This window comes from Neofelis nebulosa, chromosome 5 (genome assembly GCF_028018385.1).
Source record: "Neofelis nebulosa isolate mNeoNeb1 chromosome 5, mNeoNeb1.pri, whole genome shotgun sequence".
NCBI classification, from domain to species: Eukaryota; Metazoa; Chordata; class Mammalia; order Carnivora; family Felidae; genus Neofelis; species Neofelis nebulosa.
This window is the reverse complement of record NC_080786.1, coordinates 29,409,229-29,434,406: the sequence shown is the minus strand read 5'-3', so window position 1 is coordinate 29,434,406 and position 25,178 is coordinate 29,409,229. Positions and strand designations below refer to the sequence as shown.

Genomic DNA, 25,178 nt, shown 5'->3' with positions numbered 1-25,178 from the left:
TGAAAATTTGCTTTGGAAAAGAATAACTTTTAACTATCTTTCTCTGGGATTGTTAAGATTTTGTTTTTTAAGGGATCTTAACACAGGATCTAACACAATGACTGGCATTCAAATATTTGTTGAATGAATAAACTTAGTGCATATTTTTGTCTATTAATCTCATTCAGTGCCTGTTGGGGTTACAGAATGGCTGGCTAAGGACTGAATGAAGTCCTAAGGAAGCTTACAACCTACCAGACACGATAGCAAGACTATATAAATCAAAGACTAGACTTCAAATGAAGTAACACAAACAAACAAAACCCATGGGATTCTTCCTTCAGTGATTACATAATTTTAGTCAAGTGGCTCAATGTCAAAAAATTCTGCTTTGAGATATGAGAGAGTAAGAGGAAGAAAAACAGGAGATGCACAAAATTAGAGTTGACAGAATTGAGGATTTTATTTGTTTATTTATTTTTAGAATTGAGGATTTTAAAAAGCCTCTCCCACCCCTTCAGTTAGAGATAATAACAATGTTTTAAATTATTATATTTGTTATTCAGTACAATTTCTGTAATAGAGTAAAATTCCCCAAAAGCACTGGATCTGAAAATCCCAATTGTTTGGCATTTGATGATTTGTACATATCCTAGAAAATTCTGTTGATCAACTATTGAGGCTAAGTGCACATGTAGACTTGCTAATACTGGGAATATAATACATTATAAGTCTATCATCTAGCATAGTCCTATGTAGAACTCAGAGTGCTATATTTCTAGGTTATGGGATGTTACTCTATAGACACCCCTAAAACCATAATTTTTGAAGCTTAAACATATATATTTGCAAAAACCCTCAACAAAATATTTGCAAACTAAATTCAACAATACATTTAAAAGATCACACACCATGATCAAGTGAGATTTACTCCAGGGATGCAAGGATTGCTCAACATCCACAAATTGACATAATATACTATGTTAACAAAAGGAAAGCTAAAAATCATATGATCTCAATAGCAGAAAAAGCATTTGACAAAACTCAGCATCCATTTATGATAACAACTCTCTACAAAGTGGATATAGATGGAATTGTACTCAACTTAACAAAGATCACATAAAATAAGCCCACAGCTAACATCATACATAATGGTGAAAGATTAGGAACAAAACAAGGATACCCATTTTCATAACTTTTATTCAGTACAGTATTGGAAGTCTCAGCCAAAGCTAGTAGGCAGGAGAAAGAAATAAAAGGTTTTTTTATTTATTTTATTTTTTATTTTTTTGGAGAGAGTATGAGCAGGGGAGGGGCAGAGGAGAGGGAGAGAGATTATCTTAAGCAGGCTCCAAGCCCAACAGAGCCTGATGCAGGGCTTCATCTCACCACCATGAGATCATGACCTGACCTGGAATCAAGACTTGGACACTTAAATGACTTAGCCCCCCAGATGCCCCAAAAGTCATCCTATTATTTAAAAAAAGTACAACTGTCACTATCTGTAGATAAGATGATTTTATGTGTAGAAAATCCTAGAGACTCCACCAAGAAAACTGTTAGAATAAATGAATTCAGTAAAGTTGCAGGATACAAAAATCAATATAAAAATCTGCTCTGTTTCTATACACTAACAATGAACTATCAAAGAGAGAAATTAAGAAAACAATCACAATTAGAAATGCATCAAGAAGAATAAAATACCTAGGAATAAATTTAACCAAGGAGGTAACAGAAATAGAATAATACACAAATAAATGGAAAGATATTCCATGCCCAAGGATTGCAAGAACATTGTTAAAATGTCCATACTTCCCAAAGCAGTCTACAGATTCAAAACATGCCTTATCAACATTCCATAGGCATTTTTCGTAGAAATAGAAAATAATCCTAAAATTTGTATGGAACCGCAAAATACCTCAAGAAATCTTGAGAAAGAACAAAATTGAAGGCATCATGCTTCCTGATTTCAAACTGTATCACAAAGCTATAGTAACCAAAATACATGACAATGGCATAAAAACAGATATATAGATTAATGGAACAGAATAGGGAGCCGAGAAGTAAACCCACATACATATGGTTAAGCAACCAAGAGTATACAGTGGGGAAATGACACTGTTTTTAATAGATGGTGTTGGAAAAACTGGACAGCCACATATAAAACAATGAAGCTAGCCTACTGCCCTATACCATACACAAAAATTAACTCAAAATGATTTAAAGACTTGCATGTAAGGCACAAAACCATAAAACTCCTAGAAGGAAACATAGGTGGTAAGCTCCCTGACAGTGGTCTTTGCAATGATATTTTGGATCTGACTCTAAAAGCAAAAATAAACAAGTGGGACTACACCAAACAAAAAAGTCTCTGCACAGCAAAGAAAATCATCAACAAAATGAAAATACAATATACTGAATGGAGAAAATAACTGCAAACCATGTATTCGATAAGACGTTAACATCCAAAATATATAAAGAGCTCACACAACAGCAAAAAAAACAATCTGATTAAAAAATAGGCAGATTGGAATAGACATTTTTTCCAAAGAAGATATACAGATGGTCAACAAGCACATGAAAAATATTCAACATCACTAATCACAGAGGAAACGCAAATCAAAACAATATGAGAGATAACCTCACACCTGTCAGACTGGCTATTGTCAAAAAGACAAGAAATAACAAATGTTGGCAAAGGATGTGGAGAACAGGGAACTCTGTGTACTGCTAGTGGCAATGTTAATTGGTGCTATTATGGAATACATCAGGGGGCTCCTTAAAAAATTAAAAACAGAACCACCATATGATCCAGCAATTCCACTTCTAGGTGTTTATTCAAATAAAATGAAAACACTAATTTGAAAAGATATATGCAGCCTCATATTCACTGTAGCATTATTTACAATAGCCAAGATATGGAAACAACTTAAGTGTCCATCAATGAATAAGTGGGTTAAGATACATACACACACACACATACACACACACACACACACACACACACACGAACACTAATCAGCCACAAAAATTAATGGAATCTTGCCATTTATAACAACATGAATGGCCCTTGAGGGCATACTTACGCTAAGCGAAGTAAGTCAGAGAAAGACAAATACTGTAGGATATCTCTTACATGTGGAATCTAAAAAAAAAAATAAACGAAACAAAAACCAAGCCCATAGATATAGAGAACAGAATGATGGTTGCCAGAGAAGAGCAGGAGTGGAGGGTAAGCAAAATGGGTAAAGGCAATTAAAAGGTAAAAGCTTATAAAATAACTAAGTCATGGAGATATAATGTACAGCATGGTGACTATAGTTACTAATAATGTATTGCATATTTAAAAGCTGCTAAGAGAGTAAATCTTAGAAGTTCTCATCACAAGAAAAAAATTTATTGTAATTATGGTGATGCATGGTAACTATTGTGATTATTTCGTACTGTATACAAATATTGATTCATTATGTTATACACCTGAAACTAATATAATGCTATAGATTAACTATATCTCAATTATAAAAAAAAAGACAAAAAGAAAACAACAAAGACAAGACAAAAAACAAAGATGAGACTGCAAGGCAGCTAGAACTCGAGCCAGAAAGACTTGCCTGAGGAATGGACCAGTAGAGCCAATCAGATAAGAGATGCAATAGGATCAGCAGTGGTGGTGTAGGTCAGCAAGAAGTTAGAGGAACCACAGCAACACCAAATAGTGCCAATGCACCAACAGACAAACTGCTGCCAGGGCTCTTCCTCACTTGGGAGAGAGCATCTGGAGGACTTGGCTTTTGAACTATAATTAACTCCTAAATTTCTTAGATAATATATAAGAGAAATGAAGCTCAAAGAGTATGATGCAAGACTTGATTCAATTTAGCATATGGAAGAATAAAATAACTACAATATAACTTATACTCAAAAGTATTATGGATTATATCCCCATGATACATAAGAAAAAGATGATGTCTTTCTGTGCCACATTCTACCTGTGTGACCTTAAGTATTATCACCTTTCTTTTTAAATTTTACTCATTTTTATTGATGTATTGATTTAATGTAATTTATTGTCAAATTGGTTAACATACAGTGTGTACAGTGTGCTCCTCGTTTTGGAGGTAGATTCCTGTGATTGATCGCTTACATACAACACCCACTGCTCATCCCAACAAGTGTCCTCCTCAATGCCTATCACCCATTTTCCCTCTCCCCATCTCCCCATCAACCCTCAGTTTGTTCTGTGTATTTAAGAGTCTCTTATGGTTTGTCTCCCTCCCTCTCTGTTTGTATCTATTTTTTTCCCTTCCCTTCCCCATGGTCTTCTGTTAAGTTTCTCAAGTTCCACATATGAGTGAAAACATATGATATCTGTCCTTCTCTGACTGACTTATTTCCCTTAGCATAATACCCTCCAGTTCCATCCATGTTGCTACAAATGGCATGATTTCATTCTTTCTCATTGGCAAGTAGTATTCCATTGTATATATAAATCACATCTTCTTTATCCATTCATCCATTCAGTCGATGGACATTTAGGCTCTTTCCATAATTTGGCTATTGTTGAAAGCACTGGTATAAACATTGGGGTACATGTGCCCCTATGAATCAGCACTCCTGTATCCTTTGGATAAATTCGTAGCAGTGCTATTCCTGGGGCATAGGGTAGTTCTATTTTTAATTTTTTGAGGAACCTACACATGTTTTCCAGAGAGGCTACACCAGTTTGCATTCCCACCAACAGTGCAAGAGCGTTCCCATTTCTCCACATCTGCACATCTGTTGTTTCCTGAGTTGTTCATTTTAGCCACTCTGTCTGGTATGACATGGTATCTCAGTGTGGTTTTGATTTGTGTTTCCCTGATGATGAGAGACGTTGAGCATATTTTCATGTGTCGGTTGGCCATCTGGATGTCTTCCTTGGAGAAGTGTCTATTCATGTCTTCTGCCCATTTCTTCATTGGATTATTTGTTTTTCAGATGTGGAGTTTGGTAAATTCTTTATAGATTTTGGGTACTAACCCTTTTTCCGATATGTCATTTGCAAATATCTTGTCCCATTCCGTCAGTTGCCTTTCACTTTTGCTGATGGTTTCTTCTGCAGTGCAGAAGCTTTTTATCTTGATGAGGTCCCAAATGAGGTTCATTTATGCTTTTAATTCTCTTGCCTTTGGAGACGTGTCGAGCTAGAAATTGATGCGGCCGAGGTGAAAGAGGTTTTTGCCTGCTTTCTCCTTGAGGATTTTGATGGCTTCCTGTATTACATTGATGTCTTTCATCCATTTTGAGTTTATTTTTGTGTATGGTGTAAGAAAGTGGTCTAGTTTCATTCTTCTCCATGTTGCTATCCAGTTCTCGCAGCACCATTTGCTAAAGAGACTGTCTTTTTTTCCATTGGATACTCTTTCCTGCTTTGTCAAAGATTAATTGGCCACACATTTGTGGATCCAATTCTGGGTTCTCTATTCTATTCCATTGGTCTATGTGTCTGTTTTTATGCCAGCGCCATACTGTCTTAATGATTACAGCCTTGTACTAGAAGCTAAAGTATGGGATTGTGATGCCTCCTGCTTTGGTTTTCTTTTTCAACATTACTTTGGCTATTTGGGGTCTTTTGTGGTTCCATACAAATTTTAGGATTGTTCTAGCTTTGAGAAGAATGACAGTGCAATTTTGATTGGGATTGCATTGAATGTGTAGATTGCTTTGGGTAATATTGGCATTTTAACAATATTTATTCTCCCAATCCATGAGCATGGAATGTTTTTCCACTTCTTTGTGTCTTCTTTAATTTCCTTTATAAATTTTGTATAGTTTTCAGCATACACATCTTTTACATCTTTGGTTAGGTTTATTCCTAGGTATTTTATGGTTTTTAGTGCAATGGTAAATGGGATCGATTTCTTGATTTCTCTTTCTGTTGCTTCAGTATTGGTGTATAGAAATTTAACCGATTTCTGTACACTGATTTTGTACCCTGTGACTTTGCTGAATTCATGTATCAGTTCTAAAAGCTTTTTGGTGGAGTCATTTGGGCTTTCCATATAGAGTATCATGTCATCTGTGAAAAGTGAAATTTGACTTGTCAATTTTGATGCCTTTTATTTTGCTTTGTTGTCTGACTGCTGTTGCTAAGACTTCCAACACTGCATTAAACAACAGTGGTGAGAGGGGACATCCCTGCTGTGTTCCTGATCTCAGGGGGAAAGCTCTCAGTTTTTCCCCACTGAGGATGATATTAGCTGTGGGCTTTTCATATGTAGCTTTTATGATGTTTAGGTATGTTCCTTCTATCCAGACTTTCTTTAAAGTTCTTATTAAGAAAGGATGCTGTATTTTGTCAAATGCTTTTTCTGCAACTATTGACAGGATAATACGGTTCTTATCTTTTCTTTTATTAATGTGATGTATCACACTGATTAATTTGCAAATATTGAACCAGCCCTGCAGCCCAGGAATGAATCCCACTTGATCATGGTGACTAATCCTTTTAAATGCTGTTGAATCCAATTTGCTAGTATCTTGTTGAGAATTTTTGCATTCATGTTCATCAGGGATATTGGCCTGTAATTCTCCTTTTCTGTGGGGTCTCTGTCTGGTTTGGGAATCAAGGTAATGCTGGCTTCATAGAATGAGTCAGGAAGCTTTCCTTCCATTTCTATTTTTTGAAACAACTTGAGAAAGATAGGTATTAACTCTGCTTTAAATGTTTGGTAGAATTCCCCTGGGAAGCCATCTGGCCCAACAACCTCCTTGTTGGGAGATTTTTGATAGCTGACTAAATTTCTTCACTAGTTATGGGTCTGTTCAAATTTTTTATTTCTTCCCATTTGAGTTTTGGCAGTGTGTGGGTGTCTAGGAATTTGTCCATTTCTTCCAGGTTGTTCAGTTTGTTGACACATAATTTTTCACAGTTTTCTCTGATAATTGTATTTCTGAGGGATTGGTTGTGATAAGTGCAATTTCATTCATGATTTTATCTATTTGGGTCCTCTCTCTTTTCTTTTTGAGAAGTCTGGCTATGGGTTTATCAATTTTGTTTATTTTTTCAAAAAAACAGCTCTTAGTTTCACTGATCTGTTCTACTGTTTTTTGGGGTTTTCTTTGGATTCTATATTATTTCTGCTCTAATCTTTATTATTTCTCTTCTGCTGGCCTTGGGGTTTCTTTGTTGTTCTTCTTCTAGTTCCTTTAGGTATTCTGTTAGGTTTTGTATTTCGGATTTTTCTTGTTTCTTGAGATAGGCCTGGATTGCAATATATTTTCCTCTTAGGACTGCCTTTGCTGCATCCCAAAGGGTTTGGAGTATAGTGTTTTCGTTTTTAATTGTTTCCATATATTTTTTAATTTCTTCTTTAATTGCCTGGTTGACCCATTTGTTCTTTAGTAGGATGTTCTTTAATGTCTATGCACTTGGAGGTTTTCCAGACTTTTTCCTGTGGTTGGTTTTAAGCTTCATAGCATTGTGATCTGAAAATGTGTATGGTATGATCTCAATTCTTTTATATTTATTGACGACCTTTTTGTGACCCATTGTGTGATCTATCTTGGAGAATGTTCATGTGCACTTGAAAAGAATGTGTAGTCTGTTGCTTTGGGATGAAAAGTTCTGAATGTATCTGTCAAGTCCATCTTACCCAATGTATCATTCAGAGCCATTGCTTCTTTATCGATTTTCTGCCTAGATGATCTGTCCATTGCCATAAGTGGAGTATTAAAGTCCCCTGCAATTACATTTTTATCAATAAGACTGCTTATGTTTGTAATTATTTTACATATTTGGGTACTTCTGAATTGGATGCATAAACATTTATAATTCTTAGCTCTTCTTGATGGATAGACCCCACAATTATCATATACTGTCCTTCTTCATCTCTTGTTACAGTCGTTAGTTTAAAATCTAGTTTGTCTGACATAAGTATGGCTACTCCAGCTTTCTTTTGACTTCCAATAGCATGATAGATGGTTCTCCATCCCCTCACTTTCAATCTGAAGGCGTCCTCAGGTCTAAAATGGGTCTCTTCTATTTGCAAATGACTTATCAGACAAAGGGCTAGTATCCAAAATCTATAAAGAGCTCACCAAACTCCACACCCGAAAAACAAATAACCCAGTGAATAAATGGGTAGAAAACACGAATAGACACTTCTCTAAAGAAGACATCCAGATGGCCAAAAGGCACATGAAAAGATGCTCAACATCGCTCCTCATCAGGGAAATACAAATCAAAACCACACTCAGATATCACCTCACGCCAGTCAGAGTGGCTAAAATGAACAAATGAGGAGACTATAGATGCTGGCCAGGATGTGGAGAAACGGGAATCCTCTTGCACTGTTGGTGGGAATGCAAATTGGTGCAGCCACTCTGGAAAACAGTGTGGAGGTTCCTCAGAAAATTAAAAATAGACCTACCCTATGACCCAGCAATAGCACTGCTAGGAATTTACCCAAGGGATACAGGAGTACTGATGCGTAGGGGCACTTGTACCCCAATGTTTATAGCAGCACTCTCAACAATAGCCAAATGATGGAAAGAGCCTAAATGTCCATCAACTGATGAATGGATAAGGAAATTGTGGTTTATGTATACAATGGAGTACTACGTGGCAATGAGAAAGAATGAAATATGGCCCTTTGTAGCAACATGGATGGAACTGGAGAGTGTGATGCTAAGTGAAATAAGCCATACAGAGAAAGACAGATACCATATGTTTTCACTCTTATGTGGATCCTGAGAAACTTAACAGAAACCCATGGGGGAGGGGAAGGAAAAAAAAAGAGGTTAGAGTAGAAGAGAGCCAAAGCATAAGAGACTTAAAAATTGAGAACAAACTGAGGGTTGATGGGGGGTGGGTGATGGGTATTGAGGAGGGCACCTTTTGGGATGAGCACTGGGTGTTGTATGGAAACCAATTTGACAATAAACTTCATATATTGGGAAAAAAAATAAAATGGGTCTCTTGCAGAGAGTAAATAGATGGGCGTTATTTTTTTTTTTTTTTTTATCTATTCTGATACCCTATATCTTTTGATTGGAGCATTTAGTCCATTTACATTCAGTGTTATTATTGAAAGATATGGGTTTAGAGTCATTGTGTTATCTGTAGGTTTCATGTTTGTAGTGGTGTCTCTGTGGTCTTTGAAATACTCAGAGAGTCTCCCTTAGGATCTCTTGTAGGGCTGGTTTAGTGGTGATGAATTCCTTCAGTTTTTGTTTGTTTGGGAAAACCTTTATCTGTCCTTCTATTCTGAATGACAGGCTTGCTGGATAAAGGATCTTGGCTGCATATTTTTTTCTATTCATCACATTGAAAATTTCCTGCCACTCCAGAAAGGAGTGCTAGGTCTGCTACTACCTTTGTGTCTACCCCTGTAGATTAAGGCCCATTTATCCCTGGCTGCTTTCAGAATTCTCTCTTTATGTTTGTATTTTGCCAGTTTCACTATGACACGTTGTGCAGAAGATCAATTCAAGTTACGTCTGAAGGCAGTTCTCTGTGCCTCCTGGATTTCAATGTCTGTTTCCTTCCCCAGATTGGGGAAGTTTTCAGCTATGATTTGTTCAAGCACACCTTCAGCCCCTTTCTCTCTTTTTCTTCTGGAACTCCTATGATAGCAATATTGTTCCATTTCATTGAGTCACTTAGTTCTCTAATTCTCCCCTCATGATCCAGAATTTTTTTTCTCTCTTTCTCAGCTTCATCTCTTCTCATAATTTTATCTTCTATTTCACCTATTCTCCCCTCTGCCTCCTGAATTCTGGCTGTCACCACCTGCAGGTTATTTTGCACCTCATTTACAGCATTGTTAAATTCATCATGACTATTTTTTAGTTCCTTGATCTCTGCAGCAATAGAGTCTCTGCTGTCTACTATGCTTTTTTTCACGTCCAGCAATTAATCTTATGACTACTATTCTAAATTCTTGTTCAGTTATATTGTTTATATCTGTTTTGAGCAATTCCTTAGTTGTCATTTCTTCCTGGAATTTCTTTTGAGGAGAATTCTTCTATTTCATCATTTTGGCTAGTTTTCTGTCCCTTATGTGTTTTAAAAGCTTGTTATGTGTCCTGCACCTGCGAGCACTACTATATTAAAGAGGGGCCATACACTGTCCAGGTCCTGGCCCTGTTTTTTTGGAGTGTGTTACTTGCTCTCTGTTGTTGTGGCTCTGGTTGCTTTATATCCCTACTCGTAGTGATGTTTTGGACCCTCCACCAGGTGTGCTTTGATTTCTTTGTTGAAGTAGCCCTGGAAAAAAATAAAACAAACAAAACAAAACAAAACAAGCAAAAAATAACAAAACACCAAACACACACAAAACAACAGAACAACAACAACAACAACAAAAACAATGGGGTGGGGGTGGTGTTAGTAGAAGAGGCCTTATCCCATGCAAAGAGAGAAATGACAGGGGTGGGGGGAAAAGAAAAGAAAATTGACCAGGCAGAGGAGCTACACAGCTTATCCAGAGAGAGAGGAAAATAAAGAAGGAGATATAGAATAGGTATAAAGATAATAGATTAACTATGTCTGCTTAAACAAACCAACAACCAGAATAAGCAGACTAGAAGAGGGAAGAAATAAGGAGAAAAGAAGGAAAAAAATTATATATAATAAGAACTGCCCAAGAATTAAATCAGAAAATGCAAAACCGCTGAGTGCCCTGGAACCAGGGGCAGCTGTGGACTGGAGGAGGGGCTGTCTGGTTGGTCAGCATCAATCTCTGGTGGATATGCAGTTACCAGACATGGAGGGGCATGGTTTGGCATAGGCAGGTACCGCCTCCATTGTGGGCCCTTTGTCCATTCCCTGGAGCCCCACACTTTGTTGGTGATGGGGAGAAAAATGGCAACACCTGTCTCTCCTCCCCGGACTGGGTGTCTCAAACCACTCTGTTCAGGCTGTCCTCACTGTGCAACGGGTGTGAATGAGGTAGATTGTCTCACTCCTCGACTCCCGCCCCTCCCTGGCATTTGGCTGGGATTTAAACCCCGATGTCTTAATGGTCCTGCTCTGTGTGCCCCAGTTCTGAGGAAGTGCTGCTCTGTCACACCAATAAATGGCCTCTGGCTGAGGGGTGCAAGCAGGGACCTTTGTCCTTTGAACAGCTATATACCTTCTTTCCACAGCACTCCAGTACAATCCCCAGGGTGGGGATTGCTTTCTCCCACTGCGGACTGCACCTCTGAATTAGTTACTGAGCCCAGGGCTGGCTCCCCTCCTCCCCAGGTGCACAAACAGGACAGCTGGCCTTAGTCTGGACAAAGGCCTGCAGTTAGAGATTGGATCCTTCTCTGTCCCCAGTCCATGGTTTTTCTCTTGTCCAGATACTGCCCTACACTTTCACAGTCTCTCTTTCTCTTCTCTTTGTCTCTCTGCAGAAGGGGATCCCTCTCCTGCATGCCTACCCTGCCTGTTTTCTCTCTCCCAGTTCATAATCATGCATTTATGGCCAACCAGGTTGTCCCTGTGGGCTACTGGAGTTTGTAGCCCAGACTCTTGGAATTCAAAGTCCTTTGGCCTCAACACTGCTGTGTTTGAGGGATGAGAGAATTTTGGGCCCACCTACTTCTCGGCCATGTTGGATCTCCAGTATTATCACGTCTCTGAGTTCCAATCCTCTTTTGCAAACCAGGGCTATTCAGATAGTTATGAGGATTAAATAAAATGGTGAATGTGAAAAAAAAACATTTTAAAAATACATGTAACTCCTGACATCACACACAAAAATCAACTCAAAATGGATTAAAACCTTAAACAAAAGACCTGAAACCATAAAACTTGTAGAAAGAAACATAGGGAAAAACTTACTGACATCCATCTTAGCAATGATTTTTTTTTTTTGGATTTAACAACAACAAAAAGAAACAAAAGCAAAAATAAACAAGTGGAACTGCATCCAATTTAAAAGATTCTGCACAGCAAAGGAAGCCATCAACAAAATGAAAAGGCAACCTATAGAATGGGAAAAAAGTATTTGCAAACCATATATCTATAAGGGGTTAATATCCAAGATATATAAATAACTCCAACAACTGAATAGCAAAAAAAAAATATGATTAGAAAATGAAAGAAGAATTGACTAGACACTTTTCTAAAGAAAATATAGAAGTGGCTGAAAAGGTCCTTAAAATCACTATCCTTAGAGAATTGCAAATCAAAGCCATAATGATGTATTACCTCACACCTGTTAGAATGGTTAGCATTAAAAAGATAAGAGATAAAAAGTGTTGGCAAGAATGTAGAGAAAAGGGAACCCTTGCATACTGCTGGTGGGATTGCAAATTAGTACAGCCACTTTGGACAAGAGTATGGAGGTTCCTCAAAAAATTTAAAATGGAACTACCATATAATCCAGCAATCCCACTCCTGGTTATATATCCAAAGGAAACAAAATTACTATGTCAAAGAGATATCTGTATCCTTATGTTCATAGAAACATTATTTACAATAGCCAAGAAATGGAAACCACCTAAGTGTCCACTGACAGATGAATCAATAAAGAAAATGCAGTGTGTATGTGTGTGTGTGCGTGTGTGCATGCATGTGCACATGCATGCGCACATACAATGGAATAGTATTCAACCATAAAAAGAGAAATCTTGTCATTTGCAGCAACATGGATGAACCTTGAAGGCATTATGCTAAGTGAAATAAGTGATACAGAAAAAGGAAAATACTGTATGATTTCACTTAGATGTGGGATCTAAAAAAAAAAAAAAAGAACTAAACTCATAGAAAAAGAGATCAGATTTGTGGTAACCAGAAGTGGGGTGGGGGAATTGGATATATGTGGTGAAAGGTACAAACTTCCAGTTATAAGATAAATAAGTAGGGGGATGTAATGTACATGACTGTAATTAACTCTTCTGTATGATATATTTGAACATTACTAAGACAATAAATCTTAAAAGTTCTCATCACATGGAAGAAAACTTGTTTTCCTTTTGTATCTATATGAGATGATGGAGGTTAACTAAACTTATTGTGGTCATTATTTTGCAATATATGAAAGTCATTATGCTGTACACTTTAAACTTACACAGAGATATGTGCCAATTATATCTCAAAACTAAAAGTTAAAAAATGGGCAGAGGAATTAAACAGACGTTTTTCCAAAGATGACATACAGATGGCTAGTAGGTACATGAAAAGGTGCTCAACATCACGAATCATCAGGGAAATACAAATCAAAACCATAATGAAAAACACCTCATATCTGTTAGAATGGCTATCATCAAAAAGATAAGAGATGAGAAGCGTTGACAAGGATGCAGAGAAAAGGGAACCCTTATACACTGATGGTAAGAACGTACACTGATACAGCCACTATGAAAACAGTATGGAGGTTCCTTGAAAAATTAAAAGTAGTATTATCATATCATCCAGCAACCCCACTTCTGGGTGTATAGTCAAAAAAAAGTGAAAATAGGATCTCAAATATTTGAGATCACTCACATATTCACTGCAGCATTACTCACAATAGCCACAATATGGAAACAATGTGTCAGTCAACAGATAAACAGATAAAGAAGATATAGTATGTGTGTGTGTGTGTACACACACACACACACACACACACACACACACAAAAGAGTATTATTCAGCCACAAGAAAGGACATCTTGCTGCTTATAACAACATGGATTGGACCTTAGGGTATTTTGCTAAGTGAAGTAAGTCAGAGAAAGATAAATACTGTGTGATTTCACTTATATGCAGAATCTAAAAAAGCTGAATTCATAGAACAGATTAGAATGATGGTTACCAAGGGTATGGGGTAGGGTGGGGGAAATGGGGAGATGTTGGTCAAAGAGTACAAACTTCCAGTTCTAAGATGATTAAGTTCCTGAGATCTGATGTACAGCATGGTGAATATAGTTAATAATATTGTATTACATACTTGAAAGTTGCAGAGAGTAAGTAGATATTAAATATTCTCACAACAAAAAATGTTATATGATTTGATGCAGGTGTTAGTTAACACTATGGTGGTAATTATTTTGCAATATATAAATGTGTGAAATCAACACACTGTACACCTTAAACTCACACAATGGTATATTTCAATTATATCTCAACAAAGCTGGAAAAATACATGTAACTATTATATTTTTCATAAACTAAAATTTCCTTATTAAAATGTGTTCTACTGTACACATAATTACTGAAATTACCATATTATTCAAATAATTTTAAAGTTCTTTATTCCTTAGTGTGAAGAAAATTTTTCACTATAAAACTTAATTTAAAATGAGGCTATTTCCTATAGTTGGGTTTCAAATCAAAGGAACACACCTCTGAAATGTCATCAGTTATGGGATAAATATGATCAGGGTTATCCTGGTGGCATCTAAGTAACCATGGCAACAACTAAGACCCAATAGTTGATGTCATTATTGTAGGAGTCCCTGATGAACTTGAAAACTCATCACTAAGGTCTGGCTGCACCCTTGACCCTGCTTCTCTCTCTCTCTCTCTGTATAATATGATATGATATGATATAAATAATATATACTATGATATATGATATAATATATACAATATGATATAATCTATTATCATATATATTATAATAATATAAATAAATAAATAAATAAATATATATAAAATTCAATATTATTGGACAGATCCATTGTATCATAGTGTTTTGACTTTCAGATTCAGCAAATTTAACAAACTTTGTTATTCAACCAGTGGTCTGGCGGCCATTTGATTCACTTTTCTTCCTCTTCCATTTCTTAAGACATCTTTGGTCTCTGATACACTCACTGCCCCAAATCCTCTGCCAAAATTCAACCAAAATGTCTACTTGTGCAGTTAGCACATGGCCTCAGTGGTTGAAAAACAGGATTTTAGAAGATATATCAAATCATCAAATGCCAAACCACTAGACTTTTCAGATTCCTATATGCTGGGATTGTGGGGGCTTTTACTCTCTATGGAAATTGTACTGAATAGGAAATAAAACTGCTCATGTCATTATGATCTCTAATTACAGAATTAGGGGTCACTTAAAAAATCCTGCATCTTCTCAACTCTTATTTTCTGTTTCCTATTTTTCTCCTCTTTCTCATCTCCTTCCATGACCTTCTACCACCCTTATCTCCTTGCATTGAGTCTAGTAATTCTAGACTCAACTATGATCCCTTTTCTAATAATTCCTTGTATTCCTTTATCTGCATTCTTAATTCTTTATTACTCTCGGACCCTAAACGTATTCAAAATACTCTTTATCTCTTCCATTCTGGACTCCTCCACTGGGTCATATCCTCCTTCTGAGGAAACAAAATAAAAAGCAAAACAGATTTCTTCACCAGTCCCATGACCACATCTTGCATTTTTTTCTTTTGAAATACCATAAATACTGAAGGAAAATGAGCTATGTTGGATGAGCTTGGCAATAAGGCATGGTAGCCCCTCAGCAATGAGCCTGTGAGGATGTCAAAGAAGAGCCAGCACCAGGCAGGAGGAGGAGGTGGAGACAAATAACTAGCTATAGTAAATGCTGCTGTTGACAACCTGGGAAGTCCAACAGGGATGTGTAATATCTGCCTTAGTCTGGATAGGTGATGAGAGATCAAGTGTGGAGTTTAACCAGTACCCAAGACTCAAGGCCAAGTTGGCTTTCCTGTCACAGCTGTGGGTGACCAGTCTGTTGAGGAAAGGCCCTCAAGGCTGAGGATTTATGGGAAACAGAATTCAGTTCCCTAGGGGAAAATGCGGACAGGAGCTTAGTAGGCAATCCTGAGATCGATTTATGGCAGGGTTCTAATGTCCAAGGAAACTGGAGTGCCAGGTAGAGAAACAAAGGCAGAAGTCCAAGGTGAGGGCAGGGGAGAAGACAGCAGGCAAGGCCCTCAGAGACAGCAGCAGGGCATGTGGGGAGAAATGGTTGCTGTAGGACCCAGGAAGCAGCAGTAAAACCTAAGTTCACATCTTTCATGCTCAGTACTCTAGCTTTTCCTCTACAATTCCCTCAGAGCTTTTCTATAATCAACCATAGTGTGAGAGAAACATCCCTGCCCTTTTGCTACTCTGATGCAGCCCTATAGTTTTCCATCTTTATTTACTTCCTGAGATCATTGCCACTCTTTGATGTACAGTGGGGTTGTCCCATTACGATCTCTTTCTCTTGTCATATTAGCTTGAACAAGGCATAAGTGCCGTGACTAGAACATCAGATTCAACACAAATTGTTAAGGTTTCACTTGGCAAGGAAATGTCACAGTTATCCATGCTTCCTACCTGGTCTTTTCCACCTCTACCCTCCCACATCCAGCTGGTACCAAGAACAAACAACTGGATAAGGAGGAGGACTGGCAGTACCCTGAAACATCTCTATCACCTGACAGCCCCATCAACAACCATGTGACAGTAGCAGCTTTCAATCAATAGCAGGGGTGGGTGCAACATCCTCTGAGGGCTCGATGAAGGCAAATTTAATTCAAGAAATAAGCAGGATGTATACTGGGAGCCAGATTTCGTTTCCCATCCTTTTTCACAGTTGCTATAATAATCTAAGACTTCTAAAAATAAAGCCATAAGGATGGCAAAACCAGAGCTCGTTAACTAAGAAATAATGAGGCTAAATGAACTACAGATTCATAGGCTTATAAAAGGAATGGCCCATTGCCTCAAAGGGTTGCAACATTTCTGTACCCCAATTTCATCCAGCCAATATCTGACTTGGGAGCCAATACCTCTATCCTGCTACTGTTTATTTCTTTAAGCAGACCCGGAAATGGGTGGTGGTGGACAAAAAGACCAAACACCAGAGCTGCTAAAACAAAATGAGATATACTGCAAGGGAAAGGCTGAAGGAGTTCACTGACTGAAGTTGAAAAACTCCAAGAAGAAAAAACACACAATCAGATGAAACAACTATCCTCAGTGGATCTCACAGTTTCCCCCTGCAAGAACTGTGACTTAGGTAAACTATGGGAGGCTGTGACATTCTGAGAAAGATATTGAACTCGGAGTAAGTAGACTTGGGTCCAAGTTCCTTGTGGGATCTTGAGCACATTTGGCTTCTTTGGGTTTCCATTTCCTTAAAGGCAACATGGTGACAAAAATGATGCCTATCAACAGGGTTGCCCATATGACAAAAGGCATTTGGGATGGGAAACACTTTATGAAGTACAAAAGGCTGGTTGTCATCATCTCCTTGGATTGTGGTGCTGGTTATGGGGACTAATCATTGCCTCTCTCCATGTTTGGAACCAATTAAAACATATATAGAGGAGTTAGAAGTTGTATCAAAAGCCAGCTTTATTACTAGTTAATCTGGATTTAAGAACATGGCTTGACCTGTGACATTTTAGTATATCTTATACCACACTATCTTCTTTACATCTTCTGTACTTTTCTTGATTATACTATAAGCTTCTGGTGAGCAGAGATTATGTCTCATATCTCTGTATTCCCAGAGTTTTCCACAGAGCCATACATGTAGCAGACACTCTGAATGATAAAGGATCACATTAATCACATTTATACTCTAATTTCTGTGTGAAGCCTCTCTCTCTACTAGCCTGGGAACTCTTGGACAGAGGGGTTCATGTCCTTTCATTCCCTATGCCTAGCATAATTCCCAGCACACAGTAGGTTCTTTATAAAAGTGACTTGAGGGGCTCCTGGGTGGCTCAGTTGGTTGAGCGGCCGACTACGGCTCAGGTCATAATCTCGTGGTCTGTGAGTGCGAGCCCTGCATCGGGCTCTGTGCTGACAGCTCAGAGCCTGGAGCCTGCTTCTGATTCTGTGCCTCCCTCTCTCTCTGCCCCTTCCCTGCATGGTTTTTGTTTCTCTGTCTTTCTCTCTCTCTCTCAAAAATAATAAACATTAAAAAAAAAAGTGACTTGAAAGAAAATGAAAACAGAAGGGTACCAGATTGTCTAGTGCCATCCAGGGGTTGTACAGAGGGAATTAAAGTAGGAAAGTATCCTAAGGATTCCATTCCTGATAGCTTGTTCATTTGGGAAGATTGCTACCTACAAACTGTGAGGATTTTAGACTGTTTTTTCCATGGCAAACTTTAGCTTTTGTCTACTCATCAGGTACCCTGGCTATCTGGGATTCTACACCCTGGATATCTCAATTAGAGTTACTCTGCTAACGTTCTTAGAAGAGAAACACTGTCACTTGATAATTAACTTAGAGCCATGACCAAAGCCTGTGACATCCAATGTTTCAGTGTATAATGCTGACCCTTGTTCTTCTCCCAAGGGATCCACACACCACGAAGTAATTTCCTTTAGGGTTGCTGTTAGAATCAGCTCACAGCACAATACCCAGGCCTCCTGGACAATTGTAGGAAAACTGGGAGAAATAACATCTCTGCCCCCTGCATCATTAAGCTTCCTGGTAACTAAGGGAGATGCAGTGTTGCCAGGCTAAGATTGCAGCAGAAGTCAGAATGAGATGGCACATAGAAGGGGTAGGGATCTCAAAACACTATTCTAAGGAGTATTAATTCAGGGCCTTGCAGAGAATGAGAAAAAAAAGTCTTCCCATACAGATAAACTTTCAGTGCCTCTATGGGGCACATGTACGACATGCAGCTCACTCAACGTCAGTCACCTGAGCAGGGCTGCTCTGGAGTCAGACCCTCTGCTGTCTGTGATTCTCTTTGTGTTTTCTAAGTCCTGAGAAGCTCTGGGAGTCTGATGCCTCGAAAGATGTGCACACGTGTGTACTGTGCTGTGCTCAGCCCTGGACTATGTGTTTTCTGTGGGCACTGGGAGAATTCTCTGATTTTGCCCTTCTGGAACAAATCAGAATAAAGCAACTTTACTTTCAAGGTCTTAAAAGGATACAGCAAGTCCTATTTCTTTTTCTTTTCTTTTTTTTTTTTAATGTTTTATTTATTTTTGAGACAGAGACAGAGCATGAGCAGGGGAGGGGCAGAGAGAGAGCGAGACACAGAATCTGAAGCAGGCTCCAGGCTCTGAGCTGTCGGCACAGAGCCGGACGCGGGGCTCAAACTCACAGACTGTGAGATCATGACCTGAGCCGAAGTCAGATGCTTAACCAACTGAGCCACCCAGGTGCCCCAGCAAATCCTATTTCTTAACATGATGGCCAAGAAACTGGTGGGCTAGAGGCAGTCATCTATCCTGGCACAAGGCCTTAGTGTTCTGCCCCACATACCAGGCTCTATACCATATGGCTGATGCAGGACAGGAAGGGCTAAGCAACTTCAAAATCAGTAGTCTGGTGCAACCAATAGAGATCTGTGCAGCCACTTGCATTTGTGGCATTGAGCACTCGAAACGTTGCTAGTATGACTGAGGAAGTGAATTTTAAATTTTTATTCTAAACTGAGAACAGGGGCGCCTGGGTGGCTCAGTCAGTTGAGCGTCCAGCTTCGGCTCGGGTCATGATCTCACAGTTTGTGAGTTCGAGCTCCATGTCAGGCTCTGTGCTGACAGCTCAGAGCCTGGAGCCTGTTTCGGATTCTGTGTCTCCCTCTCTCTCTGCTCCTCCCCCACTCGTGCTCTGTCTCTCTGTCTCTCTCAAAAATAAATAAAACATTTAAAAAAAAAAAAAAAAACTGAGAACAAACTGAGGGTTGATGGGGGGTGGGAGGGAGGGCAGGGTGGGTGATGGGTATTGAGGAGGGCACCTTTTGGGATGAGCACTGGGTGTTGTATGGAAACCAATTTGACAGTAAATTTCATATATTAAAAAATAAATAAATAAATAAATAAATAAATAAATTTTTATTCTATTTTCACTAATTTAAATGTAAAAATGAACAACTAATTCAGTTATTATAAAAATTTTAAGAATGTGAATCTCATTTTTCAAGTGTAAATTTTATGAAATATAAATGCAAATCAAGTACTTCTGACAAAATGCAGTGTCAACATTGAGATGTGTTCTAAGTACAAATTATATGCAGGGTTTCAAAGACCGGGTATAAAAAAAAAAGAAAGCAAATACTTTACTAATAATTTTTTATATGTTGAAATGAAAATGTTTTGGATATATTGGGTTAAATAAAGTACATCATTAAAATTAATTTCACAATTTCATTTTTTTTCCCAATATAGTTACTAGAAAGTCTAAAATTGTGGCTTGTGTTCTATGTCTATGGAACAGTGCTAATCTAGACCACAATTTCACTTCTCTCTACATGACGTCTCACTTGACCAAGAAACCACCAAAGAAACCTATCCATTGCTCCTGACTTCTGTCCAGTTCACTCTATTTTAATACCATGTTTGTTGGAGGTCTTCCATTTGCTGGGCACTGTTCTGTGCTGGAAATGTAGCATGATGGCTCTTAGCAGACATTCCAAATGGAGATATAAACAATAAAGTGCAAAAAACTCCATCAGCCAACTCTATCATAGCCAACTGCTATGCAGAACTTAAACTAGAGCAACGTGATGGAGAGAGCCAGGTGGTGAGAAAGCTGTTGGGACAAAGTCTGAGCAGCAGGGAGCCAGTCATGACAGGTGAGGGAGAATGGCCAAAGGCCCCAAGCAAGGAGTAAGTTGGAATACTTGAGGAAGGAAAAGAAAATGAGTGTGACTGGAATACAAGTGTGAAAGGTGGCAGGAAAGGAGATCCTACAATAAGCACTGCACCAGGAGTATGTGGAGCCATGTTAAAGTCTCTACCCTCACATCAAATAGGTTTAGATCTTGGACAGTTATCCTCTTAGGATAGCATCAGTTTCTTCATCTGTGAAATGGAGTGGCAATTAGTAAAGGAACTTGCTTTCAATTCTGAAAGCATATGATTTTTCCATATATTCTAAAGAATAAAAATCCTGTCCTGGAAAATGAAAGAAAGGGAGCAAATGTAAATATCCTGACCTCTAATCCCTTTTAGGATTTAGCAACTGCTTATCTGATGCCTCCCTTCCTCTTCCACTCACCATTCTGTTTTTTTTTAAAGAAAAAGAAAATCATTTGATATTTAGCCAACTCATTCTCATACAGTATCAAAGGTAAACTCCTAAATTCCCTGGTATACACACAAGAATGTTTTCCTCTAACATGTGAACCAGCTTCCTAAGAACAATTAGATATCCTGCACAGAGACTGCCCTCCTTCCTTTATTTTATTTTTTTTCAACGTTTTTTATTTATTTTTGGGACCGAGAGAGACAGAGCATGAACGGGGGAGGGGCAGAGAGAGAGGGAGACACAGAATCGGAAACAGGCTCCAGGCTCCGAGCCATCAGCCCAGAGCCTGACACGGGGCTCGAACTCACGGACCGCGAGATCGTGACCTGGCTGAAGTCGGACGCTTAACCGACTGCGCCACCCAGGCGCCCCTGCCCTCCTTCCTTTATAATTATACTATAACTCCCTCAGAAGTCTATAATTTCCTAGCTTTCAGAACTTTGTATTTTTCAAGTACTCACTGACTGGGAAATCTGGATTCTTAGATTGGCAATGACTCTGCCAAAGATTTGCCTATGGGAAAACATTTCCAAGGAGACCACATCTACAAGAGTCACATCTCCAGGGAAAGAATAACATACCCGGTCATACTCATTTATCATCACAATTTAATAATGCACAAGAGAAGCCTATGAGACAACATCAGGGGGAATTTCAAGGACACCTGTAACGAAGGGGCTACATGATGGATGGCTTCACAATCAGCCTTTCATTGGTCACCTCAAGCTCTTAGAACATACAGACTGATTCTCAATGAATGAGATTTAGGAGAGGAACTAATAGGGGACAGGAGGGAGATACAATAGTTTGTAATATGAAGCATGAAAATGAAAACAAAATCCTAGGAATGAAAGAGAAATGAGGTTTTACTTTAAGTCCAGAGAAATGGGAGGGGTAGGGGAAGGGATGGTGATGGTGGTAAGAATATTAATAAGCCAACATTTACGGCACTGTTCCAAATGCTTTGCATGTGTTAAATGTATTAAATGTAATACTTTTTTTTCTTAGCGTGTGTGTGAGGGGCAAGAGAGAGGGAGAAAAATAATCTTAAGCAGGCTCCATGCTCGGCACAGAGCCCAATGTGGGCCTTGATCTCAAGACCACGAAATCATGACCTGAGCTGAAATCAAGAGTTGGATGCTTAACCGACTTAGCCACCTAGGCATCCTTCCAATTTTTTTTTTAAGTAATAAAAATTTATTGAGAATTCCTGAGATGGTGGTTACTGCCTCCCAACCTGGAGGGAAGAATCAACACTGTAGGAAATCACTCAGAAATCACACTGTCCCAGCACCTCTGACCAACACAGGAAGGAGCAAAATCATTCCACTGAAAATTGGTCAGGCTTTTTTCATCCAAAAAGGTTTGGGAGGACAGATGCAGAAGAGACCATCACATGATACTGGAGGTAGGATGGGGGTGTGCTGGACCCCAAACTGCTCTTCAAAAATCAGGGGAGAAACAGATCCACTTTTTCTCTGGGCATGGAGTTCCTGGTGACCAGGCTCTCATTTCTCACCCTTGATGAGGCTGTCATTGCCCAGGTAAAACTTTCATCCTGTAGGTTCAGCACAAGGTTGTCAACAGTGAAAAAGATATGGTTCTGTGATGTGGCAATCATCTTGGAGATGTTCTAGGATGCCTGGATCATGGCAGTTTGATATAGCCAGGGTTCCTGTTCAGGACTTCTCCAAAGTGAGAAGGTTGGGGTTAAGGGTTTACATAACACCCAGTTTCAATCCCTGGCTCCATCCTTACTATTCCAGCCCTTCTCTTGGGTGTCAGATTCAAGGTTGTGCTCACATAGTTCATGCCTAGTCCCACACTGGTCCCCACCTGTGCGTGCCCCTGCAGGCAACTGCCAGAAACTTGATGCAGCAGCAGAAATGGAGGCAAGGCCAGCTATGTCACTAATTTAAAGTGCTCAAACCAGTGCCTGGCACATCCAAGGACCCACAGATCCAGGAATACAATGTTGTATCTCTGTCCCTCATGAAGGGGTGTGATCTGCACTCTTACCAGAGCTCACAAGAGAAACTAACCTCATGTTGGCCTCTGTGGGGCTTTGCTTGATATCGTATCCTTGCTGGGCCTCTTTTCCTTTTCATGCCCACTTCCCATGCTCCTGTAGGTTTCCTGAGAACTGCTTCCTAACACGTTATCGAAGGGCTCAAAGGCTCTTTATCTAAGGGCTTAAAGTCTTCCAGGAAGCCCAACCCGTGGCACTCACCAAAAGAGAAATGAGTCTTGACAATATGAGACCAATGGTGAAATGTGGGACATTTTTCCCCTGATGGAATTTCTAGAGCTAAGCTATTTAAGAATTAGGTTTTATTTTTTAGCTCAATTATTCTGGATTTACCACAGGTCAAAATAACAATAAGATATCAAAGAAATAATATGACTGCATTTTTCTGAGCCTTATTTTCCACCTTTAGGACTTCTCCTATGCCATGGTAAGCTGCTTAGATGTGACCCCATGTGTTCAGACAAGAAAGCTGCCCAGGTACTCAAGCTTCCTTTCAAGTTGGCACTCCCTAACCCTGGGGGGCTGTTCATGCCTCATAATGACCTGCAGGCCAGAGTTGGAACCTTAATAAATTACCACCCTTATTAAGTGCCCCACTTTGGAGCTTCCAACTCTCCCCTTTTTATTCATCTCCTTGTTGTAACCTGGGATGCTAGGGATGACCTAGCAGGTACTCAGGGCATGGTCTTTTATCTAGGTAACTCCTGAACCCTTGCTTCTCTGCCTTTAGGGGAAAGTGGGCACATTTTCATTTCTTCATCTAACTAAGGAATTTCAAAGTAAACTACATTTTTTTTTAATCTCAAAGGGCTCTTGTGCTCTCTCCTATGCCCTCTTATAATTAGCAGACCTCACAGCAGCTTGCACATAGCCTGAGCTCTGTCCTGTGGGGAGACAGTTGTTTGACTTTGAGAGAACATCTCAGGGAAATCATTATACTCACTGTTAAACAGACTCACTGATGAGAGGACACAGGAATCTCATTCTTGCTTCTTCTCATCAGACATGGCACAATTATGTACCCAGCACTAGCATTCACTGGCAAGGTTAGAAACATACCCTGGGCACCAGTTACATATAGACATGGGAATCACATCTAGATCTGTTCCTGCCTTGAGGGCTCACCATCAGTGTGCACCTCATGTCCTCTGAAGCTCACAGCCCTATAGTAAAACCTTCCTGGGAGCTTTTATACCAGCCCAAACCACTCTTTTTTTTTTTTTTTTTTTTTAAACACTCAGCCTTTGGTCTACTACCAACTACTGTCTTCTCTTGCCCTTACTTTATGGTAAAACTTTTATTAAAAAGCTGTACCAAACTCAGTAGTTCATTTCCTCACACCCTACTCACTCTTGGACCCACAACCACTCCCTACTGAGTACCTGTTTTGAACTGGGCACTGTACTTATATTAACGACTCTATAAAGTACAGGAATATTATGCTATAGTCAGTTGAATGATGGTCTCTCAAGTTATAACACTAGTAGTTAAGATAGCAGAGTAGTAAGGGGACCCTGGGCTTGTCTCATCCCTCAAACACAGCTAGATCAACATCAAACCATTTTGAATACCGAGGAAATTGATCTGAGGACTAACAGAACAATCTGCATAATTTGAGGGAGAGAACACAGGAGGTACATAGTGCAGAGAGGTGAACTGAGGGAGAGAAGAGCCTTGGTGCTGCAGAGGGAAGGGAGCCCTTTGTGTGGAGAGCAGAAAGACTGGGGGACAGGGTAGTAGAGTGGGCAGCCCATTGGGTTTGTGCAAGAAGCACTCTCCTGAAAGCAGCTAGATGGAAAGAGTAAAAATGCGCAGGGGACTGCACAAGAAAATGGCTCCCCAAACCACTGACAGGGGAAAAAGGAGAGGGTTTCAATATCACCAGTTTTTATAAACAGTGGAGCAGAGTCTGAAGTTTCAGAGGTCTGTTCCTGGTGGTGCTCTGGTGAGGAAGCAGGATGTAGCCCCGGGAGTGGGCAGCAGGATCTAAGGATCCCCTTGGTTGCAAGGGGAGAAGCACTTCCCCTTCTTGGAGTGCATGTGGTAGAGGTGATACAGCCTCTCCACGGGCAAAAGACCCAGCAGGTGCCATCAAGCTGCCACATTCCCCATATGGGAACAAAGACTCTGGCTGAGGGCAGCAAACCCTGGTGCTGCTTGTGTGTTGTGATTTACCATAAACTCTAAGCTGCTGCTACTGTGCAGTCACATGACTGTTTCCTAAGATAAGCCTGCACCAGTCAATGTCGGCATC

At 39.4% G+C, this 25,178-nt stretch overlaps 1 protein-coding gene, 1 long non-coding RNA gene and 1 other non-coding gene across 7 annotated transcripts in view; 1 reads left to right on the top strand and 2 right to left on the bottom strand.

Annotated features, from left to right (window-relative positions):
- TMEM108 (transmembrane protein 108) overlaps window positions 1-25,178 on the bottom strand; it is a 403,151-nt gene that overhangs the window by 135,139 nt on the left and 242,834 nt on the right. The window lies entirely within an intron of this gene.
- The window catches only part of LOC131511851 (uncharacterized), a 97,162-nt gene that overhangs the window by 47,000 nt on the left and 24,984 nt on the right, over window positions 1-25,178 (top strand). The gene's annotated exons all lie outside the window — the stretch shown is intronic.
- Window positions 22,675-22,890, bottom strand: LOC131513336 (small nucleolar RNA U89). Its single transcript, XR_009262552.1, has one exon. It is a non-coding gene; the product is annotated as a small nucleolar RNA U89 (small nucleolar RNA).